This window comes from Sapajus apella, unplaced genomic scaffold, assembly GCF_009761245.1.
Source record: "Sapajus apella isolate SASKATOON/1434 unplaced genomic scaffold, GSC_monkey_1.0 scaffold64, whole genome shotgun sequence".
NCBI classification, from domain to species: domain Eukaryota; kingdom Metazoa; phylum Chordata; class Mammalia; order Primates; family Cebidae; genus Sapajus; species Sapajus apella.
In genome coordinates this window covers 8303258-8320730 of record NW_022437004.1, presented here as the reverse complement: position 1 = coordinate 8320730, position 17473 = coordinate 8303258, and the positions used below count along the sequence as shown (strand labels likewise).

The following is a 17473-nucleotide window of genomic DNA, read 5'->3' as shown; positions in this document are numbered from 1 at the left end:
GCAAAACTTTTGTGCTAAGTCATAATATAGTGGATAAGGTCAAAGAGGAAGCAGGCATGCGTGAAAAGACAAAACCTGGGTGGCATCCTGGCTTTCTAATAACCTACTCTCAAAGGAACTAATCCACTCTTGCCAGAATGAGAACTCACTAGTGTAAGAACAGCATCAAGCCACTCATGAGGGATCTGCCCCAGGATTCTAACACCTCCCACTAGGCCCCACCTCCCAACATCAATACACTGCGGATCAAATTTCAACATGAGTTTTGATGGGGAGAAACCATAGCCAAACCATAGCACCATACATTCAGATCTGACAGCCAGAAACCCAGGAGTCACCATTGATAATCTGCTTCCTGCACCTTCCTGCTCTGCCACCATATCCAATCTACTACTAAGTCCAGTGAATTATACTTCTTAAATCACTGTCAAAAAGATGCATTTTCTTCTCAAGCTACTACCATCACACTTCTGGACTGTCTCCAAACTGGTCTCCTTAGAGTGGAGAACAGACCGGAGGGCTCCAGGGAAATCTTTTCTAAAAGCTGTCTCTGATCATGTCACTTCCTTACCTACCCTCAACTTAAAACCTTCATTGATTTCTGAATGCTCTTAGAAGAAGGGCTCCACCTTCTCCAGCCTCAGTTGGCACCTCCCCTCACTTAGTGCATTCCAGCTAACATGGCCTTCTTTCTCTTCCTAAAAGATGCCATGTTCCCTTCCTCCACCTCCACAAGGCCTGTGCACATCCTATTCTCTGACTCCCATCCATACCCCTCCACTCCCAAGTTAACACCCATGCTTCTTCAGTTCTCTGAGCTCTGTCAACAGGTCAATTCCCCCATTCTCTTCCCTCATGCTGCATGTCCCTCTCCTTTACAGGTGCAACCTACACAGATGTTTCCTTCCCACAGTGGAGTGATGTCCCATAAGGGTGGGAAAATGTGGCCACTTTTCCCCTCACCATTAAATCCCCATGCCCGACACAGTGTCTTCCATGTAATTTATGCTCAATAAATATGTTAAATAAAACAGTTATAACAACACACATACTCTTACATGTGCTTTCCATTCTATCAGTGTCTCATCAGTTATAGATTCCTTGTTCTACCAGTGTAATCACGATAGAGAAAAAGAATTTTCTGAACTGACAACTATAGTATTACAGCATGAAAGTATATTGACCTCAAAAGTATTCTCACCTCCAAATATGTCCAAAAGCAAAAAGTTTTCAGTATTTATCTATTATAAACTCCTTTTAACATGATACATATTCAAAAGTTTCATGTATAACATGTATTTGTACTTTGACATTCTTATCAACTATGGAAGTACTGATTTATTGACTTATTTACCACCATCAGTAGCCCTAACGCTCTAGGATGTAAAAGTCTCTAGATGCAGGGCCGGGCGCCGTGGCTCACACCTGTAATCCCAGCACTTTGGGAGGCCGAGGCGGGTGGATCACGAGGTCAAGAGATCGAGACCATCCTGGTCAACATGGTGAAACCCCGTCTCTACTAAAACTACAAAAAATCAGCTGGGCATGGTGGCGCGTGCCTGTAATCCCAGCTACTCAGGAGGCTGAGGCAGGAGAATTGCCTGAACCCAGGAGGCGGAGGTTGCGGTGAGCCGAGATGGCGCCATTGCACTCCAGCCTGGGTAACAAGAGCGAAACCCCGTCTCAAAAAAAAAAAAAAAAAAAAAAAAAAGTCTCTAGATGCAAACTCTAAGACATTTGTAAAGAAGCACATTACTGCAGAAGATGAGCTATTTACCAAGCCAAACAAACAAAAAACCCTAGCCAAAAAAGGCATACCATCCCACACTCATTCTGAGTTTTGTCTGCATTTTCTTATAGGTAGTACACTGTAATTATCTATCTCAATGTTGATAAAATGTCAAAAAATGACCAAAGACATTGAAAGTAAAGAATAACTGTCACATGACTCACTTTTGACTTTTCAATCATGTAAAAATTGTAAAGCATCTGAAGGAATGTATATAAAGCTCTCAGCTAACTGCAGATATAGTTTTTGCTTTTTGTTGTTTTAACTGTATGTGAAGAGATATACAGGGAAAAATAATTAGGAGGATAAAATGAAGGGAACACTCTACCTCTTTTTCTTTCCTGAGCATCAAGTTCAAGAACCATTAGCCTAAGTGTAAAAGTCTACAGGAAGCCAGCTGCAAAAAAGTCAACTCAACTTCTATAAATCCTCTAATATTCATGGCACTGAATAGGCCTTTATTTTTCTAATAGGCCTTTATTTTTCTCATAATTGTATATAATTATTATAACCACAGCACATTAGATTAGGAAGGAGGCTAACCCCTGTTCTCTAAACTGGGCTCTGTAAGTGTCATCCATTCTCGGCAAAAAAGTATCCATACTCAAAGGCTGGGGGTGGCCCCACCTTGCTACCAAAGCTCAGAGAACCGCTCTGACAGTTGAGTCACAACTCTGCTACACATTTCTTTAATCTAAGACTTCTCTTTAGTATAGGATGCACAAGAAAAGATGTACCTATGCCTTCGAGGAATCTTTCTCTGATCCAATTCAGTGCTTTTCAAATTTTCATATCCCAGGCTCCCCACCACCCCCACCACACACACACATTCTGCTTATTCCTACAAGTAGGGAAGACTTTGTAGTCCTTCTATAGTTTGTTTTGTGAGGGCAAAATAGTTCCTTTGATATAGATTTTTCAAACAACCCAGAGTCCCCACACCAAGAGATTCTGACACACCAAGGGTAAGAGGCTATCCCACCTCTTTAACAGCTCCCTGAAAATTTCTGCTCTTCCAATAAATCATTTCTCCCACTGGTATCCACAACACCTAACTAGTTCTCCCTTCCATTATAGGTACAGTAATTTAACAAAACTTTTATTCCTATTTTCCTAGCTTACATTTACATGGTCTAGCTTTTAACTTAAAAATAAATGAAATCTAATATAATTCATCTATTTTGCATTTTCATCAACTTTTTATCTTTTGTCTTATTTTAAATATTTTATTTTATTTCATTTTACATTTATTCCTTTACTTGGGGTTTGTTTTTATAATGCTTAACAAGCAGGAGACCAACAAAAGAAAAAGGCCTTCTCTGCCGGGCACGGTGGCTCACGCCTGTAATCCCAGCACTTTGGGAGGCCAAGGCGGGCAGATCACAAGGTAAAGAGATCGAGAACATCCTGGCCAACATGGTGAAACCTCGTCTCTACTAAAAATACAAAAAAATTAGCTGGGTGTGGTGGCACGCCTGTAGTCCCAGCTACTCGGGAAGCTGAGGCAGGAGAAGTGCTTGAACCCGGGAGGTGGAGGTTGCAGTGAGCTGAGGTCACACCACTGCACTCCAGCCTGGCGCCTGGTGATGGAGTGAGACTGTCTCCAAAAAAAAAAAAAAAAGGAAAAAGAAAAAGGCCTTCTCCATCTCTCCCTTCAGCTCCTCTGCTTCTCAATTCCTAACTTATTGAAGAAAATACCCTTGGAAATTCAGGTCATTTTCTAGGCTTTATGGCTCAGAGTACACATGTGATTTACCCGACAAATGTTGCTTTCTAGCATCTCCACTTAAAGCTTTTTTTTTTTTTTTTTTTGAGATAGAGTTTGCTCAGTCACACAGGCTAGAGTGGTGCGGTGGCATGATCTCAGCTCACTACAACCTCCACTTCCCAGGTTTAACCAATTCTCTTGCCTCAGCCTTCCTAGTAGCTGGGATTACAGGCTCACTTAAAACACTTTTATAAAGATGTCTTTGTTTTTAAACCTATGAGTTACAATTACAGCCACTGAATTTTGGATAAATCAGAATGCCTTCAGCCAGTAGACAATAGTAATTGGGAGGTCTCATTAATATAGTAACTGGCGCAAACAAAAAGTAAAGGTTTTGAAGCTTATACAACTTGAGAGCCCACCTTCGAGGAAATCAGCATTTCAAACACAACAGTGGACTCCAGCCTTGGAAGGAGTCTATGCTAGGAAGAGTCCCTGAAGCTGAAGCAGGAACCAAGTGGTTCTCTACTGTCTGGGGAGACTCGGGAAAGAAGAGAGAAGTTCTGCAGCCCGCCTTTTCTACTTATAAGCATCTAATGTACTTATTTCCGTATCGATGCTCTTCCCTTCCTGGAGGGATCCCAAAGGAGCTCTTGGCTGGGAACATCTCTTGGCTTTTTGACCAAGTATGATTTTCCCCAAATATATTTTGTTCTTTTTTTTAAGGGATCACTCAGTCACCTGCCAAGCTACTTAGGAAGTAAGAACCTACAGAGTCAGGGAAGTGCTTCTCACCTTCAAATCATGGATCTCATTACCCTGGAAAGTCCTTAGGATAAGGGAAGGGACTAAGGTAGGGCTTTGCCTGCTGCCTTCTATTTTCTTTTCCTTCTTGTGCCTGTTCCCCACAGGAAACAGGGTGGTATTAAATGGGTTAGAGGGGCTGAAGAACAAGTTAGCCTATTTCTCCCATTTGTTGGGTTCTCAAGATGAATTTCACTCAGCTAGACAGAGACCTAGAATCAAAACCCAGTTCCAATACTTACCAGGTAGGCTTAAGCAAGAACAACACAACCTCTGTGACCTGCAGGTGCTTTAAAATGGGGATGTGAATACCTGATGGAAAGACAGTTATGTGCCTTAAGTGAGATAATCTGTTAAATGCACCTAGCACAGTTGCTGGAACATGTAGTCACTTGTGGTAAACCATTTAGTGGCCATAAATTACTTTGCCACAGTGACACTGCCACTCCAATCCCCCAATCCAGGGGTGGAGTCTATGTCTCTGCGCTGTGAATCTGGGCTGGCCTTGCCAGCTGCTGACAAACAGAAGTCAACAGAAGAGAGGCTTGAAGGGTTCTAGAGCCCAGGTGGGACTTTAAAGACTCTTGGAAAACTGCCCTGAGACCGTCATGTCAGGAGCCTCTCTAGTCTACGGGAGGATGAAGGCCACAGTGAGAAAACTGAGGTTGCCCAGCTGACAGCCAACACTCAATGTCAACTACCAGCCATGCTGGCAAGCCATCTTGGATTCTTCAGCCCAGCTAACCCTCTATCTGAAGGCACCCACTTGAGTGAACCTGTAACCAACACAGTAATTCCCCAGCCAACCCACATAAGCACAAGAAATAATAAATCACTGTTTTAAGCTACTAGGGTCTAGGGATGGTTTATTTGGCAACAGATTAACATACCACTCAATAAAGAATAGTTTTTGATATTACCAGCCCCTCCCCTCTTTTTTTTCTTGAGACAGAGTCTCGTTCTCTCACCCAGGCTGGAGTGCAATGGAGTGATCTCGGCTCACTGCAACCTCTGCCTCCCAGGTTCAAGCAATTATCCTGCCTCAGCCTCCCGAGTAGCTGGGACTACAGGCATGCACCACCATGCCTGGCTAATTTTTGTATTTTTTGGTAGAGATGGGGTTTTGCCATGTTGGCCAGGCTGGTCTTGAACTCCTGACTTCAAGTGATCCACTTGCCCCAGCGTCTCCCAAAGTGCTGGGATTAGAGGTGTGAGCCATCACATCTGGCCTTGTTTTTTTTTTTTTTTTAATAGAGATGGGGTCTCGCTATGTTGTCCAGGCAGTCTCAAACTACTGAACTCAAGTGATCCTTCTGTCTCAGCCTCCCAAAGTGCTGGGATTACAGGTCTGAACCACCATGGCTGGCCTACTAGCCCTTTCTTAACTAAGAAATGTTACACCTATTTAATATTTCTCCAACGGTGCCAAATCATACAGGGATATAATATTCTATATTTGAAGGAATGTGATCATTTCCGTCTTCATTTAATCCTTGACCTAAAGGCCCTGCAGGTTGTCTATACTTACAATGTAACTGGACAATTTGGTGGCTAAAATGAGAAGACAGCCAAGGAGTTTCTAAATTCTCTAGGTGGCCTTTTATCTTCTTACCTAGAGTCCACTCTACCCAAGGGCTAGTCTGAAGGTAGCAAGTTGTCTCCATTGACTGCTCACAGTCACAAATGGAACTCCTTGATCTACTCTCTCCCTCCTTCTCTTGACTAGTCTTAAAAAATAAAAATGCTACTCAAACTACTTTCACAGTGGTTCCTTTTCTAAGCTCTTCCCATAAGACTGTCATTGCCTAAAACTAGTTCCAACTGCACTACTTCCTAATAAACATCATACTTATCTACCTGATTCAGATTTGATACTGCCAGATAGTACAAAAATCTAAATATGGTGACACGTTTCCTTGAACTACTTCACAGCCACATTAGGTAACGTGCAAAACAAATCAGATGAGCTTTCATCACATCACAAACTTCAGGTGGCCTCAACCTCATGTTTAAATTCAGGTGTAGTAAGTCACATAAAAGAACCTAAGCTTATCCCATAGACTTTACAATTAAGAACTATTTTTGGGTAACATTCCAAGAATTTGGTGAATGCGGTCATGGAAGTTCAGAGCCAGATGACTCATGGGAAATGAACTTTCACTGGCTTTATGAAACAGTCAAGCTGGCCCAACTTGGAGACCTCTAAGCCCTGGTGACATTCTCATATTGTACAATCTATTAACAAGTTTAGGCCAGGTGTGGTGGCTCACACCTGTAATCCCAACGCTTTGGGAGGCCAAGGCGGGCAGATCACAAGGTCAGAAGTTCGAGACCAGCCTGACCATTATGGTGAAACCCTGCCTCTGCTAAAAATCCAAAAATTAGCCGGGCATGGTGGTACGTGCCTGTAGTCCCAGCTACTAGGGAGGCTGAGGCAGGAGAATCACTTGAACCTGGGAGGCACAGAGGTTGCAGTGAGCCAAGATCGCACCACTGCACTCCAGCCCGGGTAAAAAAAAAAAAAAGCAACCTTAACTTCTCAAGACTTCTTAGCATGATGGCTCTGATTCTTTCTAACTTAATGGGATTGATCAATGTGAACAAGTACCATCCTTGTGTGGAACAAGTATAGGGTGGTGTTTTCGGTTTTTTTGGGTTGTTTTTTTTTTTTAGGAAAATATTTTGCCCAGCCATTATCATAATTCTATTAAGTTAACACCATCTAAAACATCCTCATTTCTGATTTCAAAAGTTACAGGCCTAGTATTCTGTAGGTTTTACCTATAGCAATTCCACTAAACTTGTATATTCTGTACTACTTTGCGGAAAAAATATCCAGAAACAAGATCACATTGCTGTTTTTCATTGGCCATGTGTCCCTTTAGGTCTTACAGCTATTTCTGGATTAAACCCATGAACCTACACCTCACCCTACTGACCTTTCACTGAGCAGTGCCCAAGCATGATACCCCTGGCTAGCACTGAGCAACCTGATATGAGGTGGCATCGAATAGCAAAATCACTGGGTTTTATTGTAAGATACTGGGAAGATTGTTTAGATGCTGGCCATTGCAAATGCAGTGTTTTCTTAATGAAAACCCAAAAGAGAATTTTTTTCTCACCTCCTGGAATCAGGAATAGGTGGGCTTCTCTGATGTGGTTTCTCTTTTGAATACCTGAAACTTGTTATGGATCATTTGCCTCTTCTTTTTGCTGCTGGAAAGCTTATAGCCAGAACTTTTAGCAAGGAGAAATCAGGACTTCAAAATACACTGACCAACCTCACTTACACTTCCATCTGCTTTTTCTTCTTTATACCAAATACACTTTATCTTGTCATCCTATGCATCTTTGTAAACAATTCCAAATCCTGTTTGAAACAAAGGGGAATATGCCTGTAATCCAAGCACTTTGGAGGCCAGGGCGGGTGGATCACCTGAGGACAGGAGTTCAAGACCAGCCTGACCAACACTGTGAAACCACATCTAAAAAAAAAAAAAGAAAAAGAAACAAAGGGGAATATAAATAAAACCAAAGCTATTGTAGTCAATGCGCATGCCTAATCGCCCTATCAGACAGTGACCTCTGGTAAGCAAGAAGGATGCATTGCCCAACCTTGAAATCCCTATAACATCCACTGCTGCATTTTCACTGCTGAGTGACTATTTGGGGGATCAAATAGCAGAATATGTAAATGTTGATAACACTGTGTTACTTGAATTATAAAATAAGCAGTATACTAACGAATTGGCATCTTTTACCCTCAAAATTTCACACAAGTTTGAAAAGATGTACCATACTTACAAGAGTGTTTATTAAAGCATCATTAGAAATAATCTCAAGGCCCACCAATAGAAATATGGTTAACTATACATATACTATCACATTATTGATATTTAAATGAAAAAGGTGATAAAGAAGCAAGCTGCAAAATAATAATTTTTTCAAAACTAAATAACTCTGGACACATTTTGCCATTTGTAGAGAAAAAGTCTGGAGGCCCTAACCCCCAAAACTGATAACTACACGTGTTTAGGAGTGAAACCAGCCAGGGTGGGAGCTGGAGGAGGAGGCAGAGATGAATTTTCATTCTCTTAAATATTGACTGTTTATAATTTTTTAAATAATGAGCTAGTCTTACCTTTGCAATTAAAAAAAAAAACACTACAGAAAACATTTAGAGACTTGTGGCTATAAAGTGTTCTCAAATCTTCAAAATGCCAAATGTCTTGAGGTTTGGTTGTTTCTTCTGGCTCCAGGTGATCAAGCCTTCCTCTTGGCCTCACCCTTTCATCCTTATCTTGCCCTGGATTCCTTCCCTTTTCCATACGCTATGTAAGAAATTGATGTTTGGGATCACTCACGCAGGTTTTAAAAATATGAAAAGGGCCAGGTGTGGTGGCTCACAACCATAATCCAGCACTTTGGGAAGTGGGCAGATCACCTGAATTCAGGAGTTCGAGACCAGCCTGACCAACATGGAGAAACCCCGACTCTACTAAAAATACAAAATGAGCTGGGCATCATGGTATATGCCTGTAACCCCAGCTGCGAGGGAGGCTGAGGCAGGAGAATCACTTGAACCAGGGAGGTGGAGGTTGCAGTGAGCTGAGATCACGCCACTGCACTCCAGCCTGGGCAACAAGAATGAAACTCCATCTCAAAAATATAAAAATAAAAATATGAAAAGGGAAGGAAACCTCATTCTAAACAAAGTTGTAGTCTTAATAAGTCCTTACATGTAACAAATTATAAAGCATTTAAATTCATAACTGTCTCAATATTTTTACATGTAATGGAGGAAAACATGTTAATTGAGCAAGACTAGTTTTAAGAATCATGTCCCAGGCTAGACACAGTGGCTCAGGCCTGTAATCCCAGCATTTTGGGAGGCTAAGGCAGGAGGATCACTTGAGCCCAGGAATTCAAGACCAGCCCAGGGCAACATACTAAGACCCTATTTCTTTTTTTTTTTTTTTTTTTTTTAGAGACAGGGTCTCGCTCTGTTGCCCAGGCTGGAGTGCAGTGGCCATTCACAGGCACAATCCCACTATTGATCAGCATGGGAGTTTTGACCTGCTCCCTTTCCAACCTGGGCCAGTTCACCCCCACTTAGGCAACCTGGTGGTCCCCCGCTCCTGGGAGGTCACCATATTAATGCCGAATTTAGTGCGGACATCTGATCAGCATAGTGCACTACAGCCCAGAACTCCTGGGCTCAAGCGATCCTTCAACCTCAGCCTCCCGAGTAGCTGGAACTACAGGCATGCACCACTGCACCTGGCTCTTTTTTTTTTTTTTTTTTTTAAAGAATCATGTCCCTAAACACTTTGTAAAGAGAACTTTTAAATTTGTCCAAATTTTTTCATCAAATGAAAATTCCTTCTTCCTCCCATTCCACTAAATACATATACACCAAATAGGGAGTTTAATTTTCAAAGACTTTTTAAGCCTATTTTAAGCCTATTTTGAGAAAACTAATTAATTTGACCAAGAAAGTTTCTCCATGTCCCCAAAATTTTAAAGTTAAATTAAAATAAATGTATAAACTCCTCAGTGGCATACCATTTGCCACGGCAGAATTCAATGAACAGTAACATGGCACAAGCCAGGACCCAGAATTGAGCTCCATGGACTCAGGTGGACACCACAAAACAACTGGTGGGGGACGAGGGTGTGGGAGGACTCAGGGGAGAATGGGGCTTGTCAGAGATAAAGAGAAACCAGAGTTGAAAGCATTAAATAAACACCAAGGTGAAGAAGGGTGAAGTCAAACACTGAAAACATCAACTAAGATAAGAAAATCCGACAAGGCAGGGTCAAGGGGAGGCTCCAACTAGGTCAGAATATCAATGATAAAGGCAAGCAGTCATTAAGCAACTCTGATACCTGTACACTTTTTTTGTTTGTTGTTTTTTTTTAGACAGATACTCTATTGCCCATGCAATGATGCGATCTCGGCTCACTACAACCTCTGCTCCCCAGATTCAAGCAATTCTCTGGCCTTAGCCTCCCAAATAGCCGGGACTATAGGCACATGCCACCACTTCCAGCTAATTTTTGTATTTTTTTCAGTAGAGACAGGATTTTACCATGTGGGTGGGCCAAGCTGGTCTCAAACTCCTGACCTCAGGTGACATGCCTGCCTCAGCCCCCCAAAGTGCTGGTATAGACGTGAGCCAACTCGCCCACCCACCTGTGTACTTTTCCTCCAGGCTTTGTTTTACTTGCTGCTAGGAATGTTAGGTGTTGTAGCCAGATGTTGATAATTATAAAAAGGAAATCAAAAGCACGCAGGTAGACTCTGCCCTTGATTAACTCCTGGGCAAATACTGGAATTAACTCACAATTGCTGGTTGCCTCACCACTTTCTCCAAGAAGCTGTTTAGGTGACCCCAAAGGCTATGAATGATGATTGGAATTTGATCACAGATCTTGAAACACACTTCTAAGGATGTCCTGAAAGTCTAACCCTTTTATAAAATGTAATAAGAATATTTTTCAGGCTGGATGCAGTGGCTCACAACTGTAATCCCAACACTGGGAGGCTGAGTCGGGCAGACCACAGGAGTTCAAGACCAGCCTGGCCAACATGGTGAAACTGTCCCTACTAAAAATACAAAAATTAGCCAGGGGATGGAGGGGGGGCCGCAGGTGCCTGTAATCCCAGCTACTTGGGAGGCTGAAGCAGGAGAATCGCTTGAAGCCAGGAGGCAGAAGTTGCAGTGAGCCAAGATTGTGCCACTGCACTCCAGCCTGGGCAACTGAGTGAGACCCTGTCTCAAAAAAAAAAAAAAAAAAGAAAGAAAAAATACTTTGCAAATTCTCTGAGAAGCAAGCAGCAGCCAACTTACTAATGAGTTTGATCAGCAAATGGGATTTCAAAACACATTCCATCTGCTGCTCTCTACTCAAACTTCTCAAAGCTGTAAGAAGAGGTGTGGGTCTCCTCACTGCCTCCTGCACTATGAGCCCCTCTGCTCCTCATCCAGCCATGAAAGCGGACATGACCTAAATTCATCAGCCAAATTGGTCTGGCTCCATTTGTCTCCTCATTAAACCTACAGAGAAAGATCTTACTGCTCTTAAGAAATCTGCTTACATATCCAAGTTTACTCCTTGTACATTTCCTCTTCCTTAAAACCAATCATTTTGCTTTGAAGTGCATATAACTGGTGGAAAGTCCCCTCTTCTGCATCTGTCCCATCATTTCAACTGTGTGAGTTCTGCACCTGTCAGAAACAAAATGAGTCTCCATGTTCCCCTCTGTCCCACCGACAGGTGTCCAGGTAGTGCTCAATCAATTCTATGCCTCCCACACCTCCTCCAGTATCCAATCCCCCACCCAGCCTGCTCCACTGCAACCTGTTTTTCCACCCATTGGACAAGTGGTTTCCAAACAGTGAACTGTGATCCACTAACACGTTATGAGTTTTTAAGAACACAGACTAGAAACAAATAGAATAGAAACTAGTTTCACATACACATATTCTTGCTACATCCTGGGTCTCAGTGTAAAAATGAATTTTGTACTGTTGTAGTCTGAAAAATGTTTGAGACACTGCTTTAGACAAGCCTTTGTCCACCTAGTCAAACTCCACCCATGATATTGGTCCCGCTGTCCTGGACTCCGTTCCTCCAGTGTTGGCCCAAGCTCTGAACAGCCTTCCGTGTGTCTTCCTCATTAGCTGTTTTCAAAAGCTTTGGCCTTTTGCACTGGTTCAGAAGCTCCTTCTTATCTATCCACAGGATTGCCTTCTCCTTGAACAGACCACTGTTCTGAACAAAGGAACACCTTTTGCTATTCCTGCCTTATCCTGCCTGATCAAATCTGGGATCTGCTTGCAGCACATCTAACTGTCTCACCAGGAATAACAAGCCTCAGAGCAGTAGGCCTCCATTTCTTTGTGTGCAACCTTTCATCCTCAAGAAAAAAATACCACCAGAGTCACTCTGAAAATACCTTAGACTTTCTTACAAAATTAGCCTTTCTCTCCTGCTGTAATGTAGTCTCTGGTGTAATCCATCCAGCGCCTGATACCAATCAATGCCAGGTGAATACAGCTCATCCCTGATGTTCAGTTAAAGTCTGTTTCCCATCCTTGAGAACAGATGGTGACTCCACCTCCATACTGCTATCTTCTTCTTCTCACAAGGCAAATGGAAGAAGAAAAAGCACAACAAGGTGACTGCACTAGTTTGGTGGTACCCTTTCCTCTCTCAAGGACGAGGGCACAAGCTGTCCAGCACAACTCCACCCCCAGTTTTGCCCTTTGTCCAAATGCCCACAACTCTCACCCAACTAATTATCTTCCTCAACAGAAAAGCTAGCTTTTCATATCTTTGTGTAGACTGTTCAGCTTACTCTTCTTAAACTGAGTATCCCAGTTTGAGATAATGAAGCCTAAATGAATCTTTAATCTGTAAGATGCGGGATTAATTTGGAAAGGGTGAGGAGAGACACTGAAGTCTAAAAAGTTTCTCACAAACTAAACAGCTTGTTTTCCTCTAATACGTGTAAGGACAGCTTTGAGAGAGGAACACGAATGCTGGGCCTCCCCTAGAGCGCCAAGGAGGACGGTAAACAGGTCTGAAACTGTTAGCACAGCTGTGCTTGACTGAGGAGCCAGAAACACTCTCCAGAAGAAAGAGGGAGAAGGGCCCATCCAACCTCAGGTATGTTCCCAAACCTGCTATAAGCTGTATCACTTCCCTTTTGAAACCCAGCCCCTTTCCCATTTCTCAATTGGGAATCTAGGGATCCTTCACTTCCTTCTACTTACCTGGTTACAGGGAGGACTCTCCAACACCTACAAAGCCACTACTTCTTTCTCCTCACTCCTTTGCAGGGCAGGCTCTTAATCAGTCTAACACTCAGATTTCTGATAGCTCCCTGCTCCCAAGACTTCCCTTGGCAATGAAACAAATTTACCCAGTGGAGACCAGAAAATCAAGGAAGACAGGCCAACTCTTGCATCTGTACTCCAGGACCTATTCAAAAGACTCCAGTGAAGACCCCGCTTCCCTGGAGCTTGCATTAGTCTCAGCCCCTTGAACATGCCATTCCTAGTCACCTCCAAGTATACAGCATTAGTAGCAAAGACCCATTATTCTTCACACCAGGGTAAAGGCGGCTTACAGTGAAATGAATAGAAATGGAAATCTAATACTGTAAATAAATAATGACTGATTGGGCAGCTGGGTCAGAGGCACCCAGCCTAGACAGGTAAAACTCATGCAAAATCACACAGTAAAGATTCAAACTCCAGGGAGAGGTAATGGGACAAAAGGGGTGGCAGGTGTAGAAAAAAAAGGCACCCTAAAATAATTATTCTCTGGGTCACCAGATGGCACAGGAGGGGCGTGGCAAATAAACTAAAATCCATGGTTCCTCAGCCATTCTTTCAAATTTTCTAACACGGCAGGAATACACTTTTCTAATTTAGTTTCACCCATACAATTTAAGGAAAAGATAAGCAAGGATAAAAATTCCTCATATATAGCACACTTAAAAGGGATCTGGGATTCTCTAACTTATTACCTTAATCGGCTATACAAAGATGAAGTTACACTGGAATCCACATCATGTGCTCTCAAGGGAGTATCTCAAAAACATCACAATCCAAGGTCCATTTTTTCTCAACTCTCCATTGGTGACTGCATAAAGATTTTACTAAAATGACAGTTTTTTTCCTATTTCACACGTCAATTCCTAACATCCACACCATCTCTTCCATCTTCTCCAAACTGGCATTTGGATTAAACATTATCCAAGATTAGTGTTTAAGGTCAATTTCATAATTTCACATAAAGGTGTGCACCACATTAACACTCAAGTGTGTTTACAATTAAAAATATACAGACCAGCAACAATATCTCGTAAATGAACTTAGACTCAAAGTGTTGTCACAGAGGTTATCCTGCCGTCTTGGAGGGGTAGGAAAATGCTGGCATTACGAATCCCATTTCATGGCTGGGTAAACCGAGGCACTTAGTTTAATAAACTTACCAGGGGTTACAGTGGTGGAGCTGGAAATAGAAACGAATCCCTCCCTCTGACTCTCCACCTGGTCCCTTCCTACTAGACTTTGCAGTGCTCGGTGGCTAAAAATGGGACCCACTTGAGAACTGCAAGGGTAAACAGGAGCTACTTGTTTCAGAAGGTGGCGGCGGGGGAGGCGGACTTACCCACTTGATGCGCCTAATTGTGTGTGGGCTCTAACAAGAAAGCTCTCCCTGCATGCCCAAAGGTTTGCCCCCACCCGCTTTAAGCTCAGACCCGGGAGGCACCGCCAGGCAGACAGGGCAGCCCGAACTGTGCAGCCCGAGAAACGCTAGAGGAACGCAGGGCGCCCAGGCGGCGCGGGGGCTGGGGGCCCCGGGACACCATCTGCTCCCGGAGCGACGCCGTGGCCCGCCGGGCGGGGACGATGCTGCGCCTGCCGCACACACCTGCCGGAGCCCGCCCCGCAGCCCCGGGCCGCCTCCCGCGCGCCGGACGCCCACCCAGCCTCCCAGCGCAGGAGCCCTCGGCCGCGCTAGGCCAGGGGCGGGAAGCCGCGGCGCCCCGCTCTGCGGGCTGCGCTGGGCGGCCGGCGCGGGGGAGCCGCGGAGCGACGCGAGCCCGCCCTCCTCCCCAGCCCCCCTCCAAACGGCGTCACCTGTGCCGAGTCCCGGGGCGAGTGGCGCGCGGGCGGCGGCTGCGCGGAGCCGGGAGAGGCGGCGGGTGGCTACAGGCGTCTGGTCATCCGGCCCGGCCCGAGGGCTGGCGCCGGCCAGTGCCGCCCGGCGAGATGCTGGCGGGAGCCAGGGAAGCCGCGAGCTCCGGGCCGCTTGGAGGTGCAGTCGCCGAGGCTCCAGCTACCGCCGCGGCCGCCGCGCCCGCCTGGACTGCGGGCTCGGGTTACCGCAGAGCGGCTCCTTAAAGGGGCCGCTGCCGCTCGGGCTCCGGCTCCCACTCCGGGCGGCTCAGACCCTGGCCAAAGTGGGCGGGGCCCCGAGGCCGGCCGCCGGGCCGACCTTCGTGTGCTGGGACTTGGGTCCCGGAAAGAGCCCGAAAACGCTAACACCCGAAGTCGCAGTGGAGAGATCCTTGCCAAGGGCATAGGGTGCAGTTCCCGGGTTTGCCAAAGCAAGTCACAAAACTTACCAGTGGGGAAACTGTGCGAGCCCGCCCCCGCAGCGGTCAGTACCTGGGCTAGCCACGTAACCAAAAATCTTCTTAGATTATGAATTTACATTCTGCCTTAAATGCTCAAATACTGCGTAAGTGTACTTCATGGTTAGATCATCAGAAAAGAGATGAAAAGGCAACTGCTGGTTTTTCTTGCCACGTCTGACACGGCCACACTCGAGTCCCGCCAGTTCTTGTTTGGGGCTGCAGGTGCTTACCAAAACTGGGTAGGGGGCGTGTGTGGAAGAAGCGTGTTCTCTGGAGCACCACCTCCGGAATTCCTGAAAAACACCCTTATGGGTGCACCAGCACTCCACCTACACCCGGAACCCCTCTGCTGTTGGGGTGTGGAAATTGGATTTGAATATTTGGTGCTGGCTGAGAATTCCAAGTTGCCTAATAGATAAAGTTTGACATTAAATAGATCTTCTGACCTGTTATATACAGCCTCAAAAGCTTCTGCATTAACTAGATATAATTGTTTGAAACAAAATAATGAAGAGGTACATTCAGTCTATTATAATTCGCAGAAAGCAATCACAAAGGCTTTTCTTGAAAAGAAGTTCTAAATAAATAATTTGTAAACACTATCATTGATGACAGGATATTTAAATGTAAGAAATATCCATAGAGCTAACATATTTGACCTACTATATACATGCACAGAAAGACACACATATGTGCTGCAGATTTAGACCAGAAAATACACACAAGCGCATATAAGCTGTCCCTGTATTTTCAAAGGAGAGCAATAGAATTTAAATCAGAACCTGGAATTCTGTCAGTTTATTAAAGTCGTGTGCCTTTCACTAACAACCTCACTGAGGCTCAATTTCTTCATCTATAAAATGGGAATAATAATTCATAGTGACTCTGAAGACCTGGACTGACATGGAAAAGACAAAATCTATACCACGGAACAGGGAGGGACAGAAAATGCCCTGTAGTCAAGCAGAGAGAAAGATCCTGTACGTCCCCAAGTGCATGTTCCCCTTTTCCTCCTCAAAACTCTCAGGACTTACTGGGCACCAGTGCCCTTTGACCACACCCTGTCCCATCATAATTCCTTCACGATATGTGCAGTACCTGACAACTTTGGTTTGCCCAATAGCTACGTTGTGCACTCACATAGCTATTTCATAACTCTCCGTGGGCAGGATGGGTATATGGGAACATCTATGGAGTCAACCCAGAAACTACAGATTTCACAGTGTCATCTAAAGACTGCATCAACACTACCTCCTATAGAAACTCTCCCATGCTTGTCTCTGGTGGCCGATAATAGCTCTGTTCTTTCCTGATAAATGCACCATCATTATCTTTGATATGCATAATTCTCTAACATCAAGAGCAGTAACCAAGGCCAAGTAAACCCACAGAAATCCACTATACTCTATTTCCCAGTATATTTCTTCATGTTAGGCCTCTACAAATGCATCAGGAAATCTGTAAGATTGTTTTTGAGATTATACAGAACCTGTAAGTGAATATATCAAGGACAAGGCTTGCGTTACGAGAGGAATTCAGTAAATAGTAATTGAATGTTGAAACTTTTACACTAATTAAAACTGAGTGACCTTAGGAGGCAAAAATATACATTAAATGTATATTTTTCCTGAAAATTTTAGGGTAGCTTAATCTCTGTAAAAATATCCAGTTCAGGCCAGGCAAGGTGGCTCATGCCTGTAATCCCAGCACTTTGGGAGGCCGAGGTGGGTGGATCACCTGAGGTCAGGAGTTCAAGACCAGCCTGGCCAACAGGGTGAAACCCCATCTCTTTTAAAAAATAAAAAAAGGAAAAAAAAATCCAGTTCATTATTAACATTTAAATCTTTATTATTAATTGTTTCACCAGTATTCCCTTTCCAAGGATACATTCTCAAAATTGTGTATTTACCATACGAAGTTTTTCTGCATTTTAAATGGGATAAAGACTGAATTGCACTTTTCATATTTTTATTCACTGAAACAGTTCAAGCAGATATATCAGAGAAATATA

General features: G+C 44.0%; 1 protein-coding gene across 4 annotated transcripts in view; it reads right to left on the bottom strand.

Moving 5' to 3' along the window:
* LOC116529996 (TLC domain-containing protein 4) overlaps window positions 1–15282 on the bottom strand; it is a 76413-nt gene extending 61131 nt beyond the window's left edge. The window contains exon 1 of one of the 4 annotated variants that reach the window (XM_032247941.1): window positions 14963–15282. The gene's annotated coding sequence lies outside the window, so the exon portion shown is untranslated. Of the gene's footprint in view, window positions 1–11403; window positions 14284–14310; window positions 14467–14489; window positions 14709–14962 lie in introns of those variants that run through there. The other 3 variants (XM_032247942.1, XM_032247944.1, XM_032247945.1) reach the window with 3 other exon arrangements.
* Window positions 15283–17473: the final 2191 nt, after the last annotated feature.